At 41.4% G+C, this 16,785-nt stretch overlaps 1 long non-coding RNA gene across 1 annotated transcript in view; it reads right to left on the bottom strand.

Annotated features, from left to right (window-relative positions):
- Positions 1-5,638: 5,638 nt before the first annotated feature.
- Positions 5,639-16,785, bottom strand: part of LOC144245949 (uncharacterized) — a 373,861-nt gene continuing 362,714 nt past the window's right edge. The window contains exon 2 of the long non-coding RNA XR_013339521.1: positions 5,639-8,927. This is a non-coding gene — a long non-coding RNA (uncharacterized LOC144245949). The remainder of the gene's footprint in view (positions 8,928-16,785) is intronic.

Here is a 16,785-nt window from a genome sequence, read left to right on the forward strand (position 1 = left end):
TGATTGACTCGTGGATGTTGCTGCACCTTAGACTCATCTTGCAGGAGTGAGGGGGGATGAGGGAAAGTGAAATGGCTGTGCACTGAACATAGTGAAAATTTAATGTAGTGTTGAAGTTATAAAATGGGACACATTGCCCTGGCAGGACCAGGGCTTAGTAGAACTGCTTAGATATACAATCCTCTCTCAGAAACTCACTGTAGAGTTGTGCAACAGAGAGGGTTTTATTAAACCCCCTCTGTTGAGATTTGTTTTTCAGTCCTGTCCTCTTTCCCTCTGTAATCTTATTTTTAATTCTCTGAACAACATAACCCTGATATCAGCTATCTCACCTGTATTTAGAGCCCAGAAACATCAATGTTTGAAAACTGGGATGGACAGAGGAGTCTGTATTTCTGCTCATCCTTCATGGACTGGGTAAGGCAGAAGGAAATAGAGAACAGAGAAAAACAGGAGGAATGTAAAAAATAGTGACAGACTGAAAGCATGCATAAAATCAAGAGAAGCAGAAGAAAAAATCTGACAGAAAAAGCTAGAAATAAAACTCAATCATGGAAAATATTGAGCAACTAAGCAGTTTTGATTAAGTAACTCACTGAACTACTTTGTTTGCTCACTTGCTTGCTTTAGCAGATATACAATTTTACAGAGTATTGCTTGTTTTACTAGTAAAATGTATTTCAGCCAAACAGAATATGTCTTTACTCCAATTTTTTTCTTATTTAGCAACTTCATAAAATACAAGCAGGATTAGGTGAGAAATGCCAATTGCTTATTCATTGCATGAAATATCTGTGCCATCAACCAGTCTACCAGCTGTCAATCACAGGCTGAAATACCTAAACTAAGTTTTATAAGACTCTTTACATGTTGCTGCAACATTTTCATGAAACAGTTGCAGTGGAGATTTTACAGCATGTATGAATTATAACAGTATAATTACTCAAAGAGAATGCAAATTCAATTAATTTTAATGTGTTCTTTTTACCCCCAGGCAAAGTGCTTTGCCAACTTTAGTGTACCATTTTTTGCACAGCATCAGTCCTCCAAGCATGCTGCTGCAGTGATCTTGATATTGGACATAAACACTAGACAACCTTCCAAAAGAAAGATGGAGAACAGTGCTCTCACCCAAAGCAAGATGGAAAATTCCAGAATACTAAAGTACACTTGCAAATAAATGAAAGGAGAAGGTTTTTAGATTTTGAAATGGCACCTCTTTTCAGGCTACTACATCTCTATTTAGAAACCCCAATGAGAAGATTGATGCCTGTAAGTGCTGAAGGCACAGACATCTTTTATTTTCCCATTAAGGCCCTGTACCTAAAGCTCTAGCCCTGAAATAACAGCTGACATGCCACTTTTTTTGTTTTTTACAGTTGTTGCCAGTTATTTCTAAAGACTTCATGATTAATATAATTCTAATAAGAACTTAACAGAAGCCACTGCTCCAGGTTTAAAATTGTATTAATTCTGCACAGCTATTCAAGAACCTCTAGCTATGAACCTAGAGGATGTTGGAAAGATTTCAGAGGAGAACAAGTAGCATAGTTAAAAGACTGGAAAGCATTATTGTCTGAGTATGTAGAAGAAAGGGTAAGTATTCAGCCTAGATAAATCATACTAAAGGTCATGTTAAGGGATGACTTGGCCATGCAATGTCTGTACACAGTCAAAAGGATGGCTATAGAGAACTCTTAGTCTATCAGGAGAAGGTATTCACTGCACCTGGAAGTTCCAGCTAGACAAATTTTTGTTTAAAGAAAGGTTAAAGTGGTCAATGGTGATGACAACCACTGAAATTTTCTACTGAAAGTTGTGGTGAATTTTTCATCCTTGAAAATTCTCCAAATTAAACATGTTTCTAAAGTATACTTCATTTTAACCACAGGCTTTTCATTTGAAAACAGAATTAATTCAGGAAAGATCAGAGGTATTCATAGACCTAACACCTATAATATTTGCTACATCAATAAAATGCGCAAAACACAGCAGTGGGCCTATCATTCCATTTTACTGTTCAGTTAAATTCTATCCAGAGAGCTGCTGGCAACATTTTGTCCAAGGTTTTGTGCAAAACTGTCACTGATGCAGAGCAAGAGAAGGGAATTGCAGGTACATTCTGACTTCAGATCTACAGAAAAGAGTGTAATTGACTTCAGTGGGAGTTGGTCCAAGGTCTTACTGAGGATTTGAGAAAACAGAAACATTTTTTTTCTGGCCTCATGTGAAAATGGGTAAAGGTTTAGAATATTTATAAAGGCTTAGAATCCTTCTAATTACCATGGGGTTTATTGTGTCAGGCAGATAAATTTTCTGTGATCTCTCAGGTATAAAGTTAGGGATAAACTTGGGTATTTCAGAAGAAGAGATTCAGCCCCATCATCATAGCTAAAAATTATTTTTTCTATAGTAAATTATTTAGTTTGAATGTATTAAAAGCATACAAGATTAATAAAGTGCCCTATAATTTACTCTTATACATTAAAAATAATGCTGGGTATGGAAATCGCATTGCTTTTTACCAATGAGACAGACAATCTACTTCTGCTTCCATTTCTGCTTCCTTGATCATGTAGGGTAATCCACTAACTTAAAATTTTGAATGTTACATACTTTTGATTTGTTGTGGTTCTGAAATCTGGGTTTTTAACAGAGCCATGGACTCAAATTTCTGCTCCTGTAAAAGCCCAAAAGATAAGGGGCTAATGTGTAGGTCTCAAACACTGATAGCTGGATAGTTGTGGAGCCAACCAAGGACTTTTGGTAAGAACAGTCTGTGAGAAGCAACAGGATGTGGCTGGAGAAATGAACCATATGAAGATAGGGCAGCACTTTTCTTGGGCAAATACTCTTGTTCTGACTCCTGGAGAAAAGCACAACAAGGAAGTGCAAGAATGAGGTTGAGAAGCAGTCATGGCCTGTTGACCAAAGGCCAGCCCATTAGGGGAGGATCAAGGCCACAGAAGACCCCAAAGCCCTCTTACCGGTTTCCAGAAAGGTCTAGCAGAATGAAATGCCTGTGACAACTAATTTGTGTAGAAAGTGAGAAACTTAGCTCCAGGTTGGGAAAACTTGTCAGTAAAAAGGTGGCCCTGTTAAGCCTGGGCAGCATCCCCTCAGGAGTGTGGGCAACACATCAGCTGGATCAGGAGCTAGGACTTGTCATCTTTCTTTTTTTCCTTTCTTCCCTTCTTTCTTTCTCTCGCTCCCTGTTTAATCCCCCTCTCTTTTCTTTGACCCTACTCATTATGCAAAATTAACCACTGTGTGTTTATGCAGTAGGATAAGGGACTTACATATCAATTTCCAGGCCCTGTGTATAATTTACTAATATAACTTGGTAAGTTTTTGCAGACCCTCTGACTTTTGTAGTTTGTTTTTGACCACAAGCATCTATGAATCTCAGATACTCCCTTCCCTTTTAAGGTGGGATGCCACAGGGCTCTGTAAACATATATTTTCTATATGTGACATTAAAGGAAGGGGTAAAAATATATTTAAAAGCAAAATCTCATAAGCTCTTAGAGTCTACTGGAACTGTAAACTCTCCTTTTACTGACAAACTCTGAATTTTTTAGATTTCACAGTGTCAACTTCTCCTAGCACAGTGAGACAAGCTGCATTCATACAGAGAATGACCTGATGAATTCTCTTTAAAGTCATGCTGAAGTGAAATCTGGACAATAAATTCCAAAGATGCCTAGTATACAGTGGTAGAAAATAGCATCTTGAATGTATTAGCACGTACAAAGCTCGCTTTTTAAAACTGGTTCATTGTCTGCTTATATGGGATCATGGTGAGTTCTAGATGAAAGAGTCATCTTTTATTAATGCTTTCTAGTACAATACAAAATATAAATCTCATATACGTCTATTTTACCAAGGGGTCCTGTGTTTTTCACCCACCTGAAACTCCCACAATGTATGGAATGCACAAGAAACATTGGAAGGAGCCATAATATTAAGTGACTGCAGTTCACCTGCTCTGGTAAAGGCAAGACCTGCACATAAAGTTCCCACTCTTGTGAGTTATGGGTCATTTGCTCATTAACAAAGTGACTAATCCAGTAGTGAAGAGAATGTCTGCTGAAAATAAATTACATTATACTACTGGCTGCTGTGATGGATTCTTTACATGCTCTTTGTGTTATCGTTCAGAGGAGCCCTTTTACCCAACCCTTGGTGTTGCTGCCATGTTATAAGGAATTTTATCAGCGCAAACAGAAGTCTTCATGAGGCAAGAAACAATAGAACAAGCAGGAAATAAATAATAACCAGATAACCAGGAAACAGCAGTAACACAATAGATATTCAGTCATTAGTTTAAACTGTCGCATTTGTCCTGAAATGATCAGAGCAACCACAGTGGAGCTGCAATAGTGAAGTTTACAATAAATCCATGCTTATACATTTTGAAGGCCACTTAAGGAGAGTTAGAGGGATAAATAAGGATATCAATGGCTAAAGTTGATGTTGAAAGTAGGTGAGCTGGGAAACATCTCCAAGCATTTAAATTCTGTAACATTTTAGAAGCACTTACCACTGAAAAGAAATGTTGTTTCACTTACCCACCGTTTATGATGACCTAACACTAACAGGGTAAACTAGATGGGATGTTTAATCACCAGGGGGTTTCCTTCCCCGCAGGTTTTCTTCCCAGATGGAGTTTAATGAGGCAAGCCTGCTCAGCCATTTCAGTCCATGTAACTGGCAAAAGATAGTTTTGACTCACTGAAAGATCTTTCTGCCGATGTCAAAATTGTATAGATCATAGATTGTTTAACCAAGCTACATTGATCCTGGATATTCAAATTCATAATATGTATGCAAACGCTGTAAACTCTGAAAACTAGGGTCATTTATGACAACATTTTTTAATAATTTAACTTGTTCAGTACATACAGGATGAAGAAAAATGATGGGTAGATACAAGTTTGCTTCATTGCCTATTGATGCTTACCAACACAAAAGGATCCTGCATTATATTTGTAGCATTCTGACTTCTTTTTCTACTTTGGCTTCTCTCTTGTACCTCTTTTTCTGAGGATGCTTAAAAGGAACTCTACCAGTCTGTAAGTAAAACAACCTTTAACAGTGAAATGCAAAGTTCTGGCTGCTCTGCAGCTCTCAGAGTCAAAGCTAAGTTTAATATAAGCTAATCTGAGTCATCACCAAAAAAAAAAAAAAAAAAAAAAAAAAAATTTTTTTTTCCCCCGTACATGTTTCAGTACAAAACAGAGAGAAATATGAGTTTTCATTTGTGGTTGTTCATGACCCTCTTTGGTAAGACTTGCTGAATTTCTATTTATGTACTTAACAGCTGGAACAAGCTCTGTATATTACTGCATTAAAAGTCCTCCTTCATCACTTTCTTCCAAGTTACACAAAAGTCGTGATCAGTGAATGTACAGGATTGCTTTCCTGACATTTATTGAATAACTATTATTTAAATTATTTTGCTTGTTTCAATGAATTTGTCATATATTGTATTTTATAAGAGATTATTTTTCTCACCTGTTATTTACATAAAAATTTCAATGCTGTGTTGCTAGAAATAAGGCAATGATGCATACATGTAAAATTGAGATTTGCCAAAAAAAGTCAAATAGTGGAAATATAGCAGAAACTGCAAATATTTGTGTTGATATCAAAATGTATTTATTTGCAAGAAATATTTAAAATTAAAAGTATTGCCATGAAAAAAAACCTTGAGCATCTCTGTTCAAGCATTTCTAATTCTTTCCAAGTTAATCTGGTTTCACAGGAAAAGAAAGATGTAGCAAAAATAACCTTTTTCATTCTAGTGGCAAGAGACACAGTGGTGTAAAGCCCTTGAACTGCAGCCCACCAGAAATCATTATTCAGTGACATCACTCAGGGTTGGATCAAGGCTTAAGAAGATATTTTGAATTTTAAACAGATGTGAGACCAGAATCAAGTTCAATATAAAGATACCAATTGCACTGAAATACATTTCTCTATTTTAGTAGGATCAGAGAAGAATTCTATCAGTCTACATCAGTACCTGTAAAACAAGTTGCTTTTCCAAAGAAGTCTGAGTAGCTGACAATTTGCTCCCCAAAACTATTGCCTTTCACATTTTCATCGAAGCTATAATTCAATTTAGAAAAAGAAAATAAATAAATATCCCAAACAGATTTTTAGTAGTGTTTTTATAGTTCAGAATTCTACTCTGAAAAATGAAGTAGGAAAAACACAATGTTATATATGCAAATAGAATTAAAATACCTGAAGGTTTGCTTTTCCATGGTGTAGATAATAACTGATAGGAATTTAAATTTCATCATTATTATGCATTTGTAGAGTTTCTTCAAAAGTTAAGTTGATAGTTAATTTGAGATTGCTGACTTAGATCACAATACAGTAATTAGCCAAAGTTAAAGTAAAATTTGAATGAAAATGAATTAAGTAATAAAATACATGGTGTAGTACTTTTTCCATGGGCAACTCAACTGATAATCTTACAGTTCATTAATTATCAGGGAAGAAATATGCTTTGATTGTACAACTCCTTAATAAAACTGTCTTTAAATTAAGGTGGCAGTTCAATAGGTGCTATCATCACTGAAAATAGTATGTGTGGGATTTATATTTACTTTGAAGAGGTATTTTGCATCAATTTTTATTGTGGCAATAAAAACAGCAAAGGTTTGAGAATTGTGGGATAACAGCAAAGGTTTGAGGACTGCGGGATATCTCGTAGTTCTCTACTGCTTTGGAGGAGTGTGAATAGTTATATATCACTTACACATGTCTTACAGTAAAATATTCTTTGAAAGCCTAGAACAAGTCCTGAATAAAAAGAGTTAATGCAAATATTTTAAAGTAATTCTGTTAGTTATCTGAGCATGAGGTGAAATAAAACAGAAGGAGGAAAAGAACTTGTTTTTCAGCAGAAAGGGATCCTTGTCTCTTCCTGGCATCTCTGCTCTCCAGTAATTATTAAATCTCATAACTCAGAGTTTTGATAATTTTTCAAGACAGAGTTGCTTGGCTATCTTTTCAACACAGTTTTATACTGAAACTGGAAAACAATAACAAAACAAGACAAAACAAAACCTAAAGCCTGTATGCTCCATTTGCTGAATACATGGTTTTCTTCCCCCAGTGTGTGTGTGTGTACCAGATAGCACTACACTGGGCTGGATGATAATAAACACAAAAAAAAATACAGTCAGTGCACGAGCAGAGATATCTGTGGCTGAATGTACCAGGACACGGGCTGGTAGAGGGATGGGGCAGAAATTCCAGGTGTGAGAGAAAATCAAAGTTCAGCTTTTCAAGAGAGGAGCTGATCTTGTTTCCCCCTAGTTCTCCCCTCCCAACATCTGGCCACTGGGAAAGGAGGTTGTCTCTGCTTATCTGAGCACCCTGTCTGAAGGGCAGATCTGGGACCATTTCCCTCCCAGTAGAGCCAAGGTCATTAACCTGGGGTGATGGGAATTGTTTGGTTCCATGAAGGGACAAAAAGCCTGAGCACAGGTGGCTAAAACACATCTGGGCTAGCTTGACATCCTGGCATGTGAGGCTGGCAGGCTGCTGAGAAGGGGTAAGGTCCAGCTGGCAGCATGAGCTTAGGATAGGGCTCTTGTAGGAGAGGACATGTCTGAGTTGAGAGTATTGACATGACCTTGTGGACCCCTGTTCCCCACCCTTGGTCTGCACCCTGAGGACATCATCCATCTCACTATCAACTGGGAATTGTGGTGGCCACACCCTCTATATAGCCCCATGGCAACACCTACATGGAAGGTGTGACAAGAAGCTGCTCCTCTTTGGAGTTCCTCCTTTAGAACATCTTTCTGGAAGTGCTTCAGCAGAGAGCCAGATGAAGATGCACCCACTTACAGGAACAGGGCATTTGGCCCCTGGCTGTGTGCATTGCTGTTGTCCTCTGTGTAGGCACTGGCTGCACAACATTGTTTTTCCTCTGGGTTTCTGTATTCAAGTCAGTGAGTGACTTACCCAGACCTGAAGCATGTCTGACGCTTCCTACAATATAGGTTTTGGGAGATTCATTTGTCTACGAGGTAAAGTTTTGAGGTGCTAAGTGAACAAATACCTGGCACAGAAGGGTGCTTACAGTGCATATAATCTCTACTGAAATATTTGTATGAGCAGATAGCAGTCTGAGTTCTTGCATTATTCATTTGACCACAGGGCTGATGTAGTTGCAAACAGGCTGTCTTTTAATGTAGTAGTTATCCTTGGAAAACTGTCTCTGGTGAGGGGAAAGATCTTCCAGCCAGAAGAGGAAATGGTACCTACCCATTAGTTTATTTTCCCTTCTCTTTGGTTTTGTTACTCTCATCTTTTCCTTCTTATCCACCACTGCATTCTGAAAGGGGCAACTTTAATTTCAGGAAGCCAAACAAATCACAGTTAATAATTATTTTGTTTTAAGTAATTCCATCCTTTTCTTCCTTTGTAATTTATGTGATGTTGTTACAGAATGCATTAAACAAGCTAAAGGGAAAAAGCCAGTTTAAGGGGTAGGAAAGAAGAATTGAATTATCCTTGGTCTTGCAAAGTATGCATTTAAGAGTTTCATAGCTCAGCTGTCTTAGGCCAATAAAAGTTCCTTCTCTGCTCCTGCATGAACACTGAACAGTCTGCACTGAAGGGTGACCAGTTTCATGTGTGACCGCCACGTCTGTCGTAGGCAGTGTCAGAGGCTGGGCCGTATCCATCTCTGTGGGCTCACTGGAGTTAGACTATCCTTGGAGAAGAAACTTTGGATTCACTGACTCCTGCGAGGTAAGAGATTGGAAGAGGAAACACAAGCCCCAGCATTTTTAGATATCGATGGCACAGACCTTTGCTCCTTGAGTATAGGCTCCTGACATGAGGGTGGAAGAGAGGGGAGTTTCCTCTGCTCACCACATGGTGATCACAAATGTCACCTACAGACAAAAGAAAATGAAAAGGAACAATAAGTGAAACACGGGCAATTATTTAGTCTCTTGAAAATACACATTAATCATCTGACAGCCCTCAGCTTTACTGAACTGAAAGTTCTTTTCTCATGGCAGAGTTAACTTTGGGACCAGTGCCGGGAGGCAAAGCAGGAGCAGGGCTGGCAGCAATATTCAGGACCGACAACCACATGAATGCATTAAGAAATAGAGTATTTACAAAAACTCCTAATGGACCCATAAATACCCAGCTTAGTTGCTGGTTTAATCACTGGCCTGACTCTTAAAGCCGCGCGTATCTGAAGTTTTGGAAGCAATTTTGAATGAATACTTCACTGCCTGCTCACAGGCGTTTCCCTCGCGTTAGCTCACTACAGTGCCTGAAAGAGACATGACAGAAAATAAGTTAAATGCAACTTAAATTATCATCCTATTCGACGCTAAAAACAACATGAAAGGCGAGGCGTTCACCAAAAGGTTGCAAAAGGCGTCAGCTGCACAGCAGTTAGGAGTGGAGGTAGCGGGATTGTGGGATGGGAGCGGCCAGTGTGGCTGGGATCCCAGTCCCCAGTTGTGGTGTTATGGTGTTACTTTTTTGCTTTTTTTTCCTCCACACACTTTTTTTTTTTTTTTTTTTTTTTTTTTTTTTTTTTTTTTTGACTTCGAAAGATGTCACGGCAAAGTGAAATCTTTGTGGAGGGCTGATCATGCATTCAGACTGTAGAGTTTTCAAAATGTGATGTTTTGCAATGATGACATTAGAGTAGCAACCAAGGGTCCGAGACAGCAACGCCTGCTGCAGCTGGGCTTCGCTTTGAAATGCCCAAGACAATGGGGGCCACTGTTCTTCATCGCTTCGCCTTTCCATTCCATTTGCATAGTCTGTTCTGCCTGATTGACCAGCTTGGGCTGTCCAAGGGACCAGCATTGTTCACAGATCACTTCAAGATGGCACAGATGACAAGATTCAGGTGAGAGATGAAGTGGGATGATTCTCAAATGCCATAAGATAAAGCTACCCTGGGAACTTTTAGCTCAAGTGAAATAATTCGAGAATTTAAGGAGTTAATTTTTTTTTTCAAGAAAACGATCATATTTGGAAACGCGCTGTCATTACACACAAATTAGTAATAGGAGGTTTGTGTGTTTCGCTGAGGTGTTTTGTTCTGTTTGTGTTTGGTTGTGTTGGGGGAAATTTTTTTTTTCTATTTTGTTTTTTTTTTTTTTGAGCGGATTCTTTTTTTTTTTATTTATTTTATTTTCCATCCCAAACCTCATGTTCCTCAGGCTAGGACGCAAACCGTGCCACTGGAAACCTTCGTGAATAAAAGTTTGCTTACCGGAAAAAAAAAATCTTAAATCGAATATAAATAAAGCTCATCATAGAGGCGAGTTTTTGAATTCTTTGATACCTCCTCCGTAACTAAACGCCAGTTGAGGATTACTCAGTTAACGTTCGTAAAGCGCTTTCGACGTGGAAAAGTCTCCTAGAAAGGCGCAGCGCGCCGAGCGCTGTCAGCCAGCCCTGCGGCGGGACGGCGCTGGCCTCAGCCCGGGCTGGGCTCCGGGCGGGCAGCGAGGCGAGGCTGGAGGACGCCTCGCTCTTTCCGAAGAAGTTGTGAAGTCTCTGCTGGCACAGATTCACCACTGAAATGTAATGGTTTCGGCTGATTTTTCGCTTTTTTTTTCTTTCCCCCCCATACTCAGGTTCTCAAGTAAACACACACACATGGTAGCGCCCCTAAAATTAGTTTCATTTGACACCGATGTTTTGACTTCATCTCAAAAAGACAAAATCTTTGTCGTACAAGTATGTTTTCCCTGGAGGAGTTTCCAGCACAATTTGCTATAATTTCTTTACACCTAACGGAACTGATGGGATCTAAGCAGTAAAACATATTCCCACAGTAGTTTCGCTCTCTCGCACTCTCTGTTACCCTCCTGGGGTTCAGCTCACTCTCTAGCATAAATATTGCCAATAATTGTGCTAATACGGTGATTCTCGGAAGGCAGCAGAACTGTCTTCTCTTCGTGTATCAGACCTAAAGATATGCGACTCCTGCTTAATCTCTGGGTGTATTCTCTCCTAGCTGTTCGTCTTTCCCCTGCAGAGACTAATACACTTAATTACATGATTTACAAGAATTGCCAACAAGGTCCCAGGGGCCGCTAAAGACCGACCGCCGCCCGACGAGCGGGGCGTAAAGGTGCATGCCTGACTGCCGCAAGGGCACCTCGAAGGGAAGCCGCCTTCAGCGGGACTCGGCTCTTCAAAATTACCCGAAATTTCAGATCCTTCTTCCCTGATTCACACACACACCCCTTTCATGTTGTGTTCCGGTCCCAAGTTGGTTTGAGGGGTGCCGTCGTCCCCGCTCTCCCTCCTCCCGAGAATGTGGTTAAAAGCTGCAGAGGAAACTTAAGTGGCTCTGGAGTTTGTTTAATTTCCCTCCAGTGTTTACTGATAATTCGAGAGACGCTTATCTCGGGGAATATAACGATTAATACAACCGCAGGTTTCCAGATAAGTGATTGTGATGGAGATTGTTGGCGAGAAAATAGACAATTATCCGCTGTTAGCTTTACATAAAGATCGCATTAACTTGAATTAGTTATCAGACAAAAGAACATCAGAAAGCTGCACCTTTCTGCCAAGGCAACCGCTTGCAGGCGGTGTGCTCCGCACAAGCAAACGCACCGCTGCCTCCCCAGCATCTCACAAGCATGAAAGGGGCGGCGGGCTCGGGGGCCCGGGGGGCCGCGGCACCGACACGCCGCGCTCCCGCGGAGGCACGGCCGCGGCGCGGAGCGGGGAGGGCGAGCCCCGGGGCCGGGGGATCGCTTTAATATCAGCTGCCCGGCCGGGCCGCTTTCATTTCCATAGGGCGAAATTAACATGGACGTGGGGCAGGCGCTGGGGCGGGGGCAATGCGCCCGGGGAAGAAGCGGCGTGGCTGATCGCCAAGGAAACCTCGCTGAAAGGGAAGGGTAGAGCATGTGGCTATTAAAACCCCGACACAATAATATTAAGGGGGGGGGGGGGGGGGGGAATAAAACCATAATGATAACTTGGAGGCAGCTCGCCATTTGCATATGAAACCAGCGGCCAGAAGCGCCGCAGCCCCTTGCCGCATTATGTGTTCGGCGGTCCGAGGTCGTCCCCCCCCAAGCAAGACTGAAAAGCCTTTTGATTATTTCTCCTCTCCCTAGGAAAGGCTGATTCTTCCGTAATTGATAGCGGGGAAGGGCCGTAATTAATTTTTCAGGGAAGTAAAGTGCAGCTTCTTCTCTCGGCTGGAGGGGAAGGGCTGAGAGCGAGAGAAGGGGGCGAGGGAGCGGAGGCGAGAGGAACTCCTTCCGAGAACCCCTAATTAAAAGTAATCACGCTTCACCCTCTCCGGCACCAAGACCCCCCTCGACTCCTCGCCACCCCCTCGCTCGCCAGGGAGGCAGGAAGGGCAGGGACCGTGGGCTGCTTTCACCGAGTCAGAAAGCATTCACCAGGCGTTTGTATTGCGGGAGGTTTCTGTGGGAATCGGGTGGCTCCAGTAATTGGGAGGGGAGGAGGGTGCACTCCCGGCTGGCTTCCCTCTGGAATTAAAGGCAGTCTTCAAAATAGAGTGTTTGTTAGAGAACTTCAGCTGGGAGGAAACCTGCCATTTCGGATCAGTGCATTTTCTGTGCTGGGTTTCCAGACAGACCCTTAGCACCGTGTTTATCTGGGGAAAGGAAGAGGGACAGGAGGGAGGCTTTTCGTGTGGGATGGGGCAATGCGGGGGGGGAACGGCAAGGTGCTTCAGGCAGTGGGCTGAAGTCTAACAGATGCCGGCATACAAATCATTTCGGGGCAGCAGGGGCACCTCAGGTTCATGCCTGAGGCAGCCGCGAAGGGAGAGGAGAGGGGACGCCAGGTGAAAGAGCTCTGCTCCCACCCGGGACGGAAAGCCCGTCCCCAGCCTTGGGACGTGCCGCTGCCGCGCTGGGTCCCCGCTGAATGGAGCGGATAATGATCCCCGGTTCCCAAGGCAGGCTTGCTGCTGCCTGGTGAGCCTTGGATTTGTGTGGTCCAAGCCTTTCCCAGCTTGTCCCATTCTGTCACCGGGATAAGGGGCTCCCTCGGCTCGTTTGCACCTGCGTCGCTTTTGGCTCCTTCAGGAATGCGCTGAAGCTTGTAATCAGCTTTGTGAAGCCATTGAGTGCACGGCTGAGTGAAACTTCCAAAGCTCGCAGAAAACTGGCCCGCTGAATAGGAGTCAGCATGGGGCTTCTCTCCAAGCCCCTGGCCTGCCAAATTCCAGCAGAGCCCCTCACAATCAGTCCACACAAGCTTTACTGCTCTCCCCACACTGAGAGAAGCGAGAAAAGAAAAGCTAAAATACCAGTCACCGAGGTTAGCGGTTTGTTCCCAGATTAATGGCAAACGCCTCTCTGCCCGATGCTAACCAATTCATTCGGGTGATGTGTGTGTACATATACACATACACACACATACACACACACATATATATGTGTGTGTGCGTGTGTGTGTGTGTGTGTGTGTGTATTTGTGTGGATGTGTATGTGTATAGATGTATGTGCATATGAATATGTATGCAAACCTATGGCTATAACAGAAAAAATGAAATAAGGGAGAGTTATTAAAATTTTATGTGAGTGCAGAAGTTCTTATGGCAGCAAACATGTAGCATGTTTTGCTATCCCCCAGGGTCACACTATTCTCATCTCAGTCTTTTCTGCAACCATGTGGTTTTAAGACTCTGGATGAGTGTGACTCTCATTTGCAGTCTGGTTTTCCATCTGGAGGGGTTTAGTACCAAACAAAACTCCAGAGGAGAGCAAAAGAAAATAATGGGCAGGTTAAAAAAAAAAACATCCGCCAACCTCACCATCACTAAATCCCCTTCAGGATAACTCAATAGGACCAAGCCTCTGGGGTACTCGCAGGATGGGTTTGCCATACTCTAGGTTCACGGCCACCCCACGCTCCCCAACTTGGTGGAAGAGGGGATTCTCCAGTGCAGTCCGGCCGGACCACTTCCCTACTGGGAAAAACCGTTCAGGAAAGATCCCACTAGAGGGAATCCCTTTACTTTGAACATCTTTAACACTTGCAACATGTATCCCTTCACTTCTACTCCCCACATCTAATTGCAGGAGTGACGCTAAACAACCCGGGAATACGTGGCACAACTTCATCATACCTTTCATCTGAATTCTGTATGGGGATGAAGATTCACATTTATTAGGGGAAACAATTACTTGAGTTATAAAAACCCGTTCCTTTCTAAAGCAAGTTCTTTCACTGAAATAAACACTGTGAAGTGGTCTTAAATCTACCATTGTAAGATGAGTGCACTGTGACATCAAGTATATGAGTATAGACCAACTGAGTAAGGCTTTATCTTCTGGTCTTGGGACTTCTAATTCCATTTATGTCCTTTCTCTTCTACATGTATCTAAAACAATGAAAACAACATTATGACAACACTAATATTTTTGGAAGCCCTCCTCTTAGGCTAGTATAAGGGGGGAAATGAAGACTTCCAACATTTCCAGAGATGATGTCTCCTGAAGATTTTAGCCATGCCTCTGAATTACGTAATGGAAATCACGTTTTCTTGTTGTCCACATTGAAATAACCGCAGCAGAAGGGGCAAAACTAGTTCAGCTAGAGCTAGTAGATGTTTCTTGTGGGTTCAGCAGGATTTTGTCTTGCTTTGCTGTCATGCTTTTGGCGTCTTCTCAATTAATGATATTTTCAGGAATGTCCCAAAAATTGACGACGGCAGTAGGTGTTTTCGCCATTGCTTTCTGACGAGTTTGTAGGGCTCATTGGAGAGTCTCTTGCACAGTGGATGAATAGTTTAGCAGCATCAACGCGCTGTATTCTGGTCCCCAAGTCCCTCTGTGGGTAAGGTAACCTCCCATATAAAGAGTTAGGGAAGAAACGCGCAGAGGACCGTGTCTTGATGTTGAAGTTCTGACCCTCCAAATTGCTGCTGCACAAAAACTTCTACATACGGCCGCAAACGGTTTAAAGCCACATCTCTTTCCGTCTCTAAAGTTTCTTTTCTTTTTGGAAGTTTGATGTGCTATTTTCGACCGTGTTGCTCCTTCCAACCATTCTCAGTGACAAGTCATGAGGATATGCAGTAATTCAGAAATTAGTGAAATTTTATTCTTGGTGGGGGCGTTGGATTAAGAGGCTGGGAGAGTGTGAAACAAGTCAACGTGTAATTGTATGATAAGGCTCTCACGAGGAATTTATTGGCCAAGTTGCTATTTCTATTCCTTCCTAATCTCGTTTAGCACATTCATTCTCTGCAATCTGTCTCCATAATCTTCTGTGACAGAATGGCAGCCAATAGAAGCATGCATGTTTGGAGAGAAGAGAAAATATGCAGAGGCGTGATAAACTGATGCTAATTATCCATATTTAGGACACCGAGTGCAGAAGATCAAGGTTTACAAATAACAAACCAGAGCCAATGATGATGGCTTCCTAGTGTGGAATATATTGGAGGGGACAAGATAAGGGTTTCACATGCAGAAGAGATTTATTGGTCAAAGGGTTCACCTTCCACTTTTCCACTTTTATATAGCAGTAAATTATTTGGGCTAAATTCACCAGAACATTACTCTTTTATTTGGCAATGTGCCATGACTTGCTCTTTCTTTGTGTCCTTTCAATGCAAATCCTTGTAGTGTAACATCAGTTGATAAGAAACAAATAATTGAAGTAATAGGTAATTCCCTTTAAATTGTGCATATAGGACAGTAAGGTAATCATCTAATGTAGAATGAGACTGGAGTATAGAGCAGATAACTGAAAGTGAAACAATATCCATCTCGGCTATTAAATTACATTTATACTGGAGAAAAATTACCTGCAGAAGACTTGTAGGCTGAAGAAGAGACAGCACTAGTGTAGTCACCCTTAGGCCATTTTCCTACAGAAGTCTCAAATTTATTTAATTTTAAAAGACAGCTTACTACCATTTTCCTTGCTTCCTCTTTCTTTCTCTCTCTTTTTTTTTTTTCTTTTTTTTTTTTTTTTTTTCTCAAAAGCTAACATTTACATCAGTGACTCTGCATTCCCCTTTTTGACAAGTGTTGGCTCTGAGAAATAATAAGGGAATTCAGTTTGGCAGTATCTGTGTAGTATGGTTGAGGGTCAGTGGAGTGATCTTAGCAGTCTGCAGTAATTGTATTGTAAAGATTCCAAAATGAGAATAATATTTGTTGAGTTTATTTTTATTTACAAGTTCAGAAAGCATTCTGTACAGTGGCAAAATTCTAAATGTTGTTTCTATTAGCACCTTATTGTCAGGTGGAGGTAAACCGTTCTTTTAAGAAATTCACTCTTGAATTGTGTGTCAACACTCCTGGCTTCTTGAATGGTATTTTTCCTGTGTTGGTGGTATGAGGATACTCTGCAAAATACAGAACCCCACTGTTGGAGCAGAAAATACAAAGGCTCTTCCATTAGGAACACTCTTTAAAATATCTCTTCTTTGATATCTGAAAAGACATTTCTTCCGTGACTACTGGTTTAAGAGGAGAAAATTTGCTGACTTCTTGTTTTACTGCTGAATGACTGTGGATTTATTTCTCTTCCCCTCTGAGGTATTCCTTTAAATTGGTTCGTATTTTGTGTTTTGTGCAGGGGCAAAAATACTGCAGTACCAAGCTGAACATTTTCACAGGTTTCCTAAAAATATTTCTAAGGGCAGTCACGGTTTTTCAAATTCCCATAAGAAGCTGACTTCCCTCAAAATGACCTGATACACACCTTTAGGGAAGGAATGTAGGCAAGCAGACAGATTGCAACTTAGGTCATAGAAGT

Source organism: Lonchura striata, chromosome 2 (genome assembly GCF_046129695.1).
Source record: "Lonchura striata isolate bLonStr1 chromosome 2, bLonStr1.mat, whole genome shotgun sequence".
NCBI classification, from domain to species: Eukaryota; Metazoa; Chordata; class Aves; order Passeriformes; family Estrildidae; genus Lonchura; species Lonchura striata.